Below are 10583 nucleotides of genomic sequence, written 5' to 3'. Positions count from 1 at the left end.
TAAGGGTTTTTTCTTCATTAAAAAAAAGATAGAACTGCCAAAATTCAGAATGTGACGGTCATTTGTCTTTAGATGGCCTACATGTGCGGTAAAATGAAATTTTAATTACTTTACAGACAACAGTTTTCTACATTCATTATTTTAACTCGACATGCTGCTTCACACAAATCTCGCTGAATCTCACACCACCATTGGAGTTAACGGGTTCAGGTCGCTTGTCTTGGAATTGCCATGACCTCTACATGCAGCTGTCAGTCAACCGCCGTGTCGTTTAACAATGTAGGTTAAGCCGTCATCGAGTGCATTTGTGATCATGGATCAATCAAAATAATGTAGAACTGGACTGGCCCCCTGATGTTGTTCAAGATTTCTGTACAGTGGTGACAGTGGTGTAAAGCGAACGTAAGGAACGACGCATGCGCTGTAAGGATTATGGTTGAATTACCGTTGTTATTAACAGCGAACGGTTACGTTCTTCAGCTAGCATATCAGTACATGTCACACATGTACTGATATGCCAACACCGAACTTTAATCCCTTTTCTGTACAATAAGTTTAATTCTACGATTTGTTTGTACCTGTGTTTGACTTGTATTTTATCAAAATGGATAAAATAAAAAAACTACTAATAGACTCATACATAATGAAGCTAGGTAAGGTTAATTTGATATATATACCACAATGCAGATTTCATGGGTTTTCTACGCCAGTATAAAGTCAGCAAATTTAAAGTCATACAGAGGAAAATTACTAATATTCCTTTTAATGTGCATGACAATGTCTAAAAACCAAAGAGGTAGCCCAATGTGTGGCCGCTGTAGTGTTTAACGATGACTAAAGATTTACAGTCATCCGTTGTAAACAAACTTGTCGTCTTCGCTATAATATCACTACAACACTGAGCAGTTCCTTGGGATTTAGCCACAAGAGTTTTCCCATTCAAGAGGAGTCTAGAGAGTGCTAATTGCAGCTATTTCAACCACAGTTGTTAGGGTCAAAACTCCTAATGAGACAAGATAAAACCCTTTAAAATTTAGATTCTAATTGATTAGTAACGCGAACCACGTTTCTGTGCATGGTTTCGACGAGATTACCCTTAGAAGTGTAAGCGTCTGATATAAAAACGATACAAAGCGACCCGCATTGTGTACCCAAAAAACTGGTTCGATTATCAAACTCTTACTGTGCGTGGGGAAGTGGTAACAATTGGCAGTTGATAGGGTTCACGGAGCATGTTATGCAGTCTCCCAAAAAATGGCGAGTAAACCACATCTAGCCTAGGTCTAAATCGTAACTAAGTTTTTCAAGAAAAATTCTTAAGCTTGACGTCACACAACAATCAAATAAATTTATGAATAAATGGATGACAATCCATATCCAGATGTAGCAGGTGTAGAGATGACAGCATTCCCCAATTTTTGTTTGTTTGTTTGTTTCTTTTTTTTTTAACTGTAGTGATAAATTTTATCAGATTGATAGTTGATGTTTGACATTATGCTGCGACGACGGGTTGGGTTACAAGTTTAAGACTGACCAGAAATGCTACCGACTAAATACATGAAGCAAGATTGACAATGACGGCTAGCACGTCTGTGTCAGCAGAAAGGTCGATTAAAATCTATTACTTTTTCGCACCTACCCCCTGTATAATAGATAATAAATATGATTCCAAATGTCATTATTCTTACTGACCTATAAACGGGTGTACACATACCCAGACAAATCTTCAAACCAATCTGTGTTTGTGCCATTTTCATTATTATTTTACTCCTTCGCAAAGAATTCTGTTACTGAGGATGTGATTATGGTTATATCAAAGTACAAATGGGCTAGAGCTTTTCTACGAGAACTGAGAATATATGCTGTAATTACATGTCCATAACAACTTGACTATGACATTAAAGTAACCGTTATAGGACTTTCCGGTTTCCTGTACAATCCAGGTCAGTATGACAATCTTTATCTTAAAACCGTAACGGTGTGCCTCCCCCCACCCCCCCCCCCCCTCATCACTGTAATGAATTCGTCAGAGCAGTGCGATCAGAGGCTTCATTCCCTCGTGCTGAGTCAATCGTAATCCCAGCTTCTTTCCCAGGGTTGCCGGAGTTATCTAATGTAGCTAAAACAAGATAGCCGTAGGGAAATCCCCTAGTCATGACACTGCGTCAAACAGCTTTTATGAAACCAATTCCAAGAGGGACTGGATACAAAATACTACAGCGTATAGCATGTGAGTGTGATCGTTGCCAAATGGTCACTCGCAAAGGGAGAAAATCCAGCCTCTTGTCAATTTACCACTATCAGGAGTTTATTCTAACTCTTCATGTAAATGCTTATATAGTATTAACTGTCAGACCCTTAGCACTATGGCTTAACGAGAACTGGGTAAAATATGACGTCATATCAACAGGAAATTGGTGGCCTAGAATGACTCAAAATGCTGTGGTTTAGTCAGAATGTCCATAGAGCGAGGGCAACCTTCGACAAAAATCTATTTTGTTGTCCGTACTGACACTTAAGCAAAATAAGCTTAACCTATTCCTGCTCATCCAATCAGAATACATTCCTAGATCTGTTCAATACAGCCATTAACCCTCAACCGTGGGATATCTTTGGCGTCAAACCTCCGCTTAAATCAAATCCCCGAAGATTAACCTGGTCTGGTGAGGTTGTCAGTGGTGAAATTAGCTTTGAGCCTGTATTACAGATTACCCGTCGTGAGACGCTTCTGATTTAGCTAAAGCTGTTAATTAACCAAAGTACTAATTAACAGCAGCAATTTTGGTTTACAAATTGCACAGAACCATTAACCACGTATGCACATCGAAATAGCAGATCAATTCCTGTCCACGACAATTTTGGGATCTTCGCATTATTAATAACTTCCACGCAATATACCATTTATTTATTTCCTTGATTGGAGTTTTACGCCCGACCGACCGGGGAAGAGACAGCACAGACTGGACTTGACCACAGAGCTGTCGCATCAATGAAAGGCTCCTGAGTCATTATGCTGCGCTAGCACCTAACCACTTGTCCACGGAGGTCCACATCAAGTATAAAAACTGCAACATTTACTTTTGCTACAAGACTCTTGCTAGATGACTGTATCACCCACTGGTACACAATGTGTCATTATATCTTCACTCCCTTAGCAACTCGTGTCCATTTCCTTTGGAGATCATAATTCTCTACTTTTCGATATTTTTTATTCCAGTAAAAAGTAGTGCTAAAGCGTCACGCCAAGTAGTCAATAATTTTAAATTTAAATTCCACGTTTCTTCATTTTATTAGTCAGGTTTTAAGGTAAATATTTACTATGAATGAAGTGGAGAAGTCATAACTGGCACGATATGTTTGAAGGAAAGTCTTTATGTCTCACGGCGTTTGCGCTATGTGGTCCATAACTGCTATAGGTTAACGGCACAACTGAACACATAACACCGTGCTTTATATAAATGAATGCGTCTTTTAAATGGTACTATATAAGTATAGTCCGCTTGTAGATATTTTGTCAGTGCGGGTAATTTTTTGGAACTTCATTCGATATCGCAGTGAGGTTTTTTCTGTCTGGTTTATCCGAATTTCTATGGCAAACAGGAAGATTAGGAGTCGTTAGATTCCGGAAGATAATATCATCTGTAAGCTTTTGGAAATTAAATTTGAACAGTCACAAGGGAACTTCCTAAATTATGTGTTGAAACAAATAGACCGAAAGATGTGTAGATGTCCAGCGGGTCTGAGCTCTCTGTCGTCATCGAACTGGAATTATCGCTGCATCGTTCAATGGTCAGCAGCTAGAATAAACCAGTTAGGCATTCGGGACCAATTGTCACTGTAGGGCTCAAAATCCCTAACCATTTATCCGCCGGTGTGTCATTAATTTCACTGTGGCAATACAGTATTAATCAAACTGTTGCTGCTTCCCTCCTTAACTGGAGTTAAGATTCTTCAAACGAAGGCGAGATAGTGCATTCGGTGGAAAACAAGAAATGCGAAGAAAACAACAATGTTAGTAATTTTTGTCCAGGTACTGATACTGAATTGCACTGTGCGTTCATCTTAACACTGAACATTTCCTTCCCATTTAACTTGGAGTGGTTTCCCTTGGAGTGTTTTCCACAGACTACGCATGCGTAATACATCTGGCTGAGCGAGAGTATGAATCGAGCAGAGAACGCCTAATTAATGTTTCTCCCCGTAACTACAGAAAAAAACTGTGTCCAATATGCCGGAAGAATATCACTGCAATACCCAAAGGATTTCAAATAGATAACAGTGTGATTCATCAGGAACAATCGAGTCCAGTTCAGTCATACTCTGGAATTTCAAGGAAAGTAAACAAAACATGATATTTATACGATTCTGTTGGCGAGACTAGTGTTCTTGTGAGGTTTAGAAAAACATTTATTCACATAGATTGTAAAATTACCCATGGAAAGTTTGCTCTTATACGTCTTCTTACTGAGATAGTATCTATCTACAAAATTTTAATTTTACTAAAGAGTGTCCCCAAAATCTCACGTGCTATTGTCATTAAATATCGATGAAAAATTATTCTCCAAAGCGCTCATTTCCCAAGTATAATGATTGTTTTTCATTCGTACAGTTTCACGTACATCCTCCATCGCTTGTCTTGGTTTTATCTGGTGCCGATACTGGAAAGTATTCACATCTATGTATTGGTACATGGCTGGTGGATTTCTCCGTACACGTTGTACATGGCTGGTGGATTTCTCCGTACACGTTGTACATGGCTGGTGGATTTCTCCGTACACGGTGTACATGGCTGGTGGATTTCTCCGTACACGGTGTACATGGCTGGTGGATTTCTCCGTGCATTAGTACATGGCTGGTGGATTTCTCCGTACATGTTGTACGCAAAATTAAGCAGAAGACAATTACTTAACTACCTACTTATGTAAGTAATTACTTAATTACTTACCCAGTGCAGCATCTCGACTAGGAAGGGGTCGCAAATATTTCTCGTAAATTAAAACAATTCTAGCTGTATATTTTAATCTCATTATACATGTGTTACGTACATATGCACTAGGGAATATACCAAGCCATGACAACACCTGACAGTCTGAACACTTCCCTACAAATAGGCTCAGTACCAAACAAATAACCTAAGACGTTTCACCTGTGACTGTGAAAAGGTGAGGGTGATTAATGATCCTGACACCCACCGGTAATGAGCGTCTGTTCCCCAGGGGGTGCAACCAGACCTGATGGCGTCCTGAGATCCCTTCAAGCTAAAAAGTGGCCAGAGAGACACATCATTCTGGTTCTTTGTTTAAAGAGACACAGCCTCAGCTTCAGCCTCAGTAAGGAGTCGACCAGTTAAGCTGGATACAGTTTTTCTTTTCTGTCGCCATGGATACATTCTAAGAACTTTCCAAAAAGTGCTTGAAGCATATAATATTGTGAAAAGGAAATATTCGTCACAAAAAATTGTCTATCCTTCTTGCGAAGAAAACAAAATTCATTCAGTATTTAACTTTTAACCAGAGCGCTATCATAGTAGGAACATCCACTGAACCCAATAAACTCAACATTTTACAATCTTGCAAAGTTTAACGTCATAAATTAGAGAAGGCAGTCTAACTGCATTTTACTGACAATAATATTGGGCGATTAAAACATTTATTTATTTATTTATTTATTCCCCTGGGCTCCCCCAGAGCCCGGGGGAAACCCACGACCATCCGCAGGTTGCTGGTAAACCTTCCCACGTACGGCCCGATTAAAAGAAGCATAACCAATCCCCTGCTAATCGTACGAGAGTGGATTTATCACAACAAAATGACGTCACTGAGGTCTACATTTGGAGAAAACCAACGTGTTCGACGCAAAAAACCGCTCTTCGCTAGGTTCCTGACAAGCCGCCTGAGTTCCTGTCGCAACCGAAACAGTGACGTCAACCAGCGCTCTAACCATCTGAGTAAAATAGTCTGAAACACACAAAACACAAAATTATTCTGCTAATTTGTCGTTATATCAAATAATTGTCCTGGGCAGGAATTCATTTCTGAAGTAAAACCCGTAAATATCATTCATATCTCAGACAACGAATAGAACCTCGTTTTTATCTACACATCGATGGAATACCAGAGCTCACTGAACATAAAGGTGAAGGTCAGGTGTGTGTGAAGACGAATATAGACTAATTGGCTCCGGCGAGTCTCTTTTATCTTCATGTTCCAAGACGTAAAGTGATCGAGACGTGCAACGCGATCTATAAATAATATTTATTTATTTATTTGATTGGTTCTTTACGCCGTACTTAAGAATATTTCACTTATACGACGGTGGCCAGCATTATGGTGGGAAGAAACCGGGCACTGCCTAGTTATAAGTTAGTTAATTATACTCATGTTTTTTTTACATATAAATTAGATTTTTAATATTTTTCAAAACTTGGAACGCTTCAAGAACCCACCAAGATTGGAAAGATCATTTATTAAAGGAATTTATTTCTCTTGAGGGCAATTAAAATTGTAAAACCTGGAAATTGTATGGGATGAGCTGGATGGCTTACACACCCAGATGAAATCCCATTTTCCAACTGTTCTACTTATGAAAAAAAATGTGGACGGGGCAAATAAAAAGGTAAATTGCTTAGCTCCATAAAACAAGAAATACGTGGGTAACCAATGAGTACCAGACTTCACGGACATCAGCTGGGCCTCGTTGACACGTGATCAATGCACATTAAGCCCGTCGTGAAGAGTAATAAAGCAGATATCGAGACACTGACAGAACATTAAGGCTTACAAGGAATAAACTCCTGATGCAATTCCTCCTTTTCATTCGCCTCAGAGGATTAGAAATATTCTAGAGAAAGCAACTGACACGTTTGATCGATTGTGTTGATCCACACAAGAGTTTGTGTTTTTACCTCCGCCGCCGTGCTCTGCCATACGGAGATATGCATTGGTTCTCACGGAAGGGACGCTCATTTCTTTAGAGAATAACAGTGGTTTTATTCACAGAGGTCACACTATGGTAATAATTTGTACGGAGTGATTGCTTCATATTGAATACCATTGCATGCAGTCAGCAATGTAACATGGGAAAGTTTGGATGCAGTTTCCTCTGGTTGCAGAATGTGTTTCTAATTTTTGGTGCGGTTGGGAGGGGGTCTTTCATGATTGAGGTGGTTGGTGTGCCAGCGCGGAGCAAAAAATCAGGAGCTTATCATCAATGCGATTCAAGTATAACTCATGCTGGCTGCATATAGCACAATCTGGGCTGTACATGGGAAGGTCTAAAAGCGAATGATCGTGGATTTCGATTGGGTTCCCTCCCACCATAATGCTGGCCGCCGTCGTATGAGTGAAATATTCTTGAGTACGGCGTAAAACACCAATCAAATAAATAAATAAAACTGCATTATTTCACAGATATGGAAAATGATATGAATAAAAATATTACTTCCCGGTGGCTTTGATGTCTCAGTCGTTCGTGACATCGCCTACAAAGCAGTCAAATATAGTTAATAACAACCCGCTGACACAATTGCTGATTTGTTAACTTTGATGGATAGATGCATTACAATGTCTCTGATTTTCACTTTTCCTTTAATGTGGAACCCGTAAAAAACATATTATAGACTGTTCCGTTTATATGGGAGAGATTATGCTGATGCATTATAGCAACCGAGCTGCCCTGAGAATAGCGACCGTTGTCCGATGCCTGACAAACGGTTAAAGACGTCCAACCAGAAGGACAAAGACAATAGCAAGCCTGCGATATATCACATGCTAAAACTACATGCATCAATTTTCTTCTTGATTGTGCCTGTTTATCGTTCACAGTAAATTTAAATTTACAATTGACAATATTTTTGGTTAACTGGACACTGTATTTTCTTTGTTTGGCCACTCACAAGTGTAAAGTGGATCGATTGAACTCCTGTTAAGCCAATCGCGCGAAACATCCAGAGATTCCTGCGTTTATAGCAAGATGTGTTTATTCCAGGTCAAATCCATGTAAGATACAAACAGATGTATTTGAAACGTGAAGCATTGGTAACACTTCTCACTTAACTTACTTAGTTGGACTCCAATCAAAGTAGGAGTCTGGGTGCGCGAAGAGAGAGATGGAAACAGGACACGATATGTAACGCACGAAGGCCAAACTTGTGAGGAATTCTAGAGTATATGCAACATCAAAAGGCGTCTCATTAAGAGCTTGGCGGGGATCTATCCCTGCCCTTGTCTGAGTAGTTAAAGGCGTCCCCCGTGGGTACAGGTTTGGGATAATAGTTTGGGCGATCCTACTACCACAGCAAACAGCTTAAGCAGACGAAATGGCCAAAACAACTAAATCCTGACGGTTTTAGACGCCAAAATCTCTTGTCATTACAGAGTTTTAGCAGGGCTGTGTGTGTCAGCAATTTCCCGTTTGTGCAGAGGCAGACAAATAGAACCAAGGGGGTTCTCCATGAGATGCCCTTACGGCTCTCATTAGTTAATTTGCTGGTAAAAATCCGTGAATAAACTAGACGGCTTTGAGGATTACAAAACAGTTCCGGAACATTGTCAAGGACATCCTTTCCACAGTTAAATCCAGAGTATCCCTTAATTGCTTTGTCACATCAAAGTAAACCGTCCAAACTGATTAGCGCTTTCTACAGAGCGTTTAGAAATTATTCATAATATCTTAATAGAAGGTGTTGTAAATGTTTAAATGTGATGAGAGCACCGAACTTTGAGTAATTCCAGGCCAGTGGCGTCAAACAAATTGCAGTTAACATCACAGCATTTTCTTTACCTAATTCTGCTTCACCCACGGCGCTGGTGGGAGTGTATATTGCTGCTATTTAGAAACAGATTTACAAGAAGAGTTGGAACCCTAACTGAGACAGATTGATACGAGGGCGTATTTCACTGATTACGTGTGACCAAATGCCAACTGCTTGTATCAAGCTGCCGCTGTAACATATTTTGGGTAACATATTTTGGGTAGTCTGAAAAACACTCCTCCTCAGATATATTTGTAAAACAAACCATTGACAACTACATTCGAACCCTTTCCAGTCATGCTAGAAATATAACTGTGTTGCTGGAGAAGCTTTCATACTTTTATTAATTAATTTAATGTATTAATTCTTAAGGATTTAGAAGCACTTGAACCCATGACTAAATATGTGCTTTCTGGATAGAGTAGTGACAACAGCCCTGCTGTGTCGGGAGCAACGAATTCTGATCCAACATCACACTGGATGTTGAATATCGCATGATATTACAATAACATGACATGACGGAAAGTGGGAGGAGGGGCGTTGCGGGGGTTCTACAGTGTTGAAAGCTAGATATATTTGTGTTTATCAGGGTATTTTTGTTACCACCAAACCATTGTTAAATGAAATACAATAAAACATAGATTTCGTGCTGTACTCGATTCACTGATGTCTGACGCTATGTTCAGATTTCATGTTTTACACAGTTCTAGATGATTTTAATCTGAGTGAGTCAGTTTTATGAGATAGACCTGACACCTGTTCACGCAGTCAGCACAAATGTCAATATTTTTGTAGACCGGTTACAGTGCCTGCATTATATCATGAGTATGGGTGCAACTTCAACCAGAATTTCTACTAGCCTCCAGACATTTAAACTATGTATGAAATGTTCACCAAATACATGCATTCACTAATTACAATTGAGGTTCGAAACAAAAATACAACATAAAACAGACACAGTTTTTTCACCTTTGAGATTTGTTAGTCGCACATGTCCGGCGTCCCTAGACGCCAGACGTCTAAGCAATGCAATTTGAAATTTGGACTCATTTGTCTTAAGATAACATTGATGAGAAGTACAGTATTTTAATTTCTGAAACAATTGCCGATGATGAAACCTTAGGATGACTCCGTTCAGGATTGAACCCCGAACCTACCGTTTTCAAGGAAGGTTTTTGACTCACTTCGCCGTCCTTTCCTCTCTCAATGATAAGTCACATCAGTCTATCATTTCAGCCACGCTCTGTCTGAACTCACCCTGTTTTCTGCTAGCGGACACTGACGAAATCAGCGTCAGCCAACCAACAGAAGAGCACACATTCTCATTGGTTAATATTTGTCGTCCGTGGGTCTGTCAAAAACCTGCGGATGGCTGGTCGTGGGTTTCCCCTGGGCTCTGCCCGGTTTCCAGGCTGCCTTCGTATAAGACAAGTATTCTTGAGTACGGCGTAAAGTACTAATCAAATAAATAAACAAATAAATCACTAATTCTCGTGACAAACTTGATTGTAATATGATTTTCCTCAGTGTAGTTTTTTTTGGTAATAACACTTCAGGATTTTTCTTGCTGCGAGATGCCAACAAACAAACCACACAATCGCTCATGTCCCTCCGATAGACGTAACCGCAAGCTAAAACAGGGACGGTTATATTGTCTTGAGCTTGACTGGACGCTGAATTGTACCCGGGGACTTCGGATGATGAGGCAGGTGCGCCATCCTTCGGTTGTTTTTAATTGGCTAAGACACACGATGTGCGACTTAAATACAGCCTTGAACTAGGTTTCCTCGGTTTTACTGTAGGAGAGTGGTCACAATCTATTGTTCGTTGA

The sequence above is a fragment of the Liolophura sinensis genome, chromosome 3 (genome assembly GCF_032854445.1).
Source record: "Liolophura sinensis isolate JHLJ2023 chromosome 3, CUHK_Ljap_v2, whole genome shotgun sequence".
Taxonomy (NCBI): domain Eukaryota; kingdom Metazoa; phylum Mollusca; class Polyplacophora; order Chitonida; family Chitonidae; genus Liolophura; species Liolophura sinensis.
Note: the sequence above shows the minus strand (reverse complement) of the source record.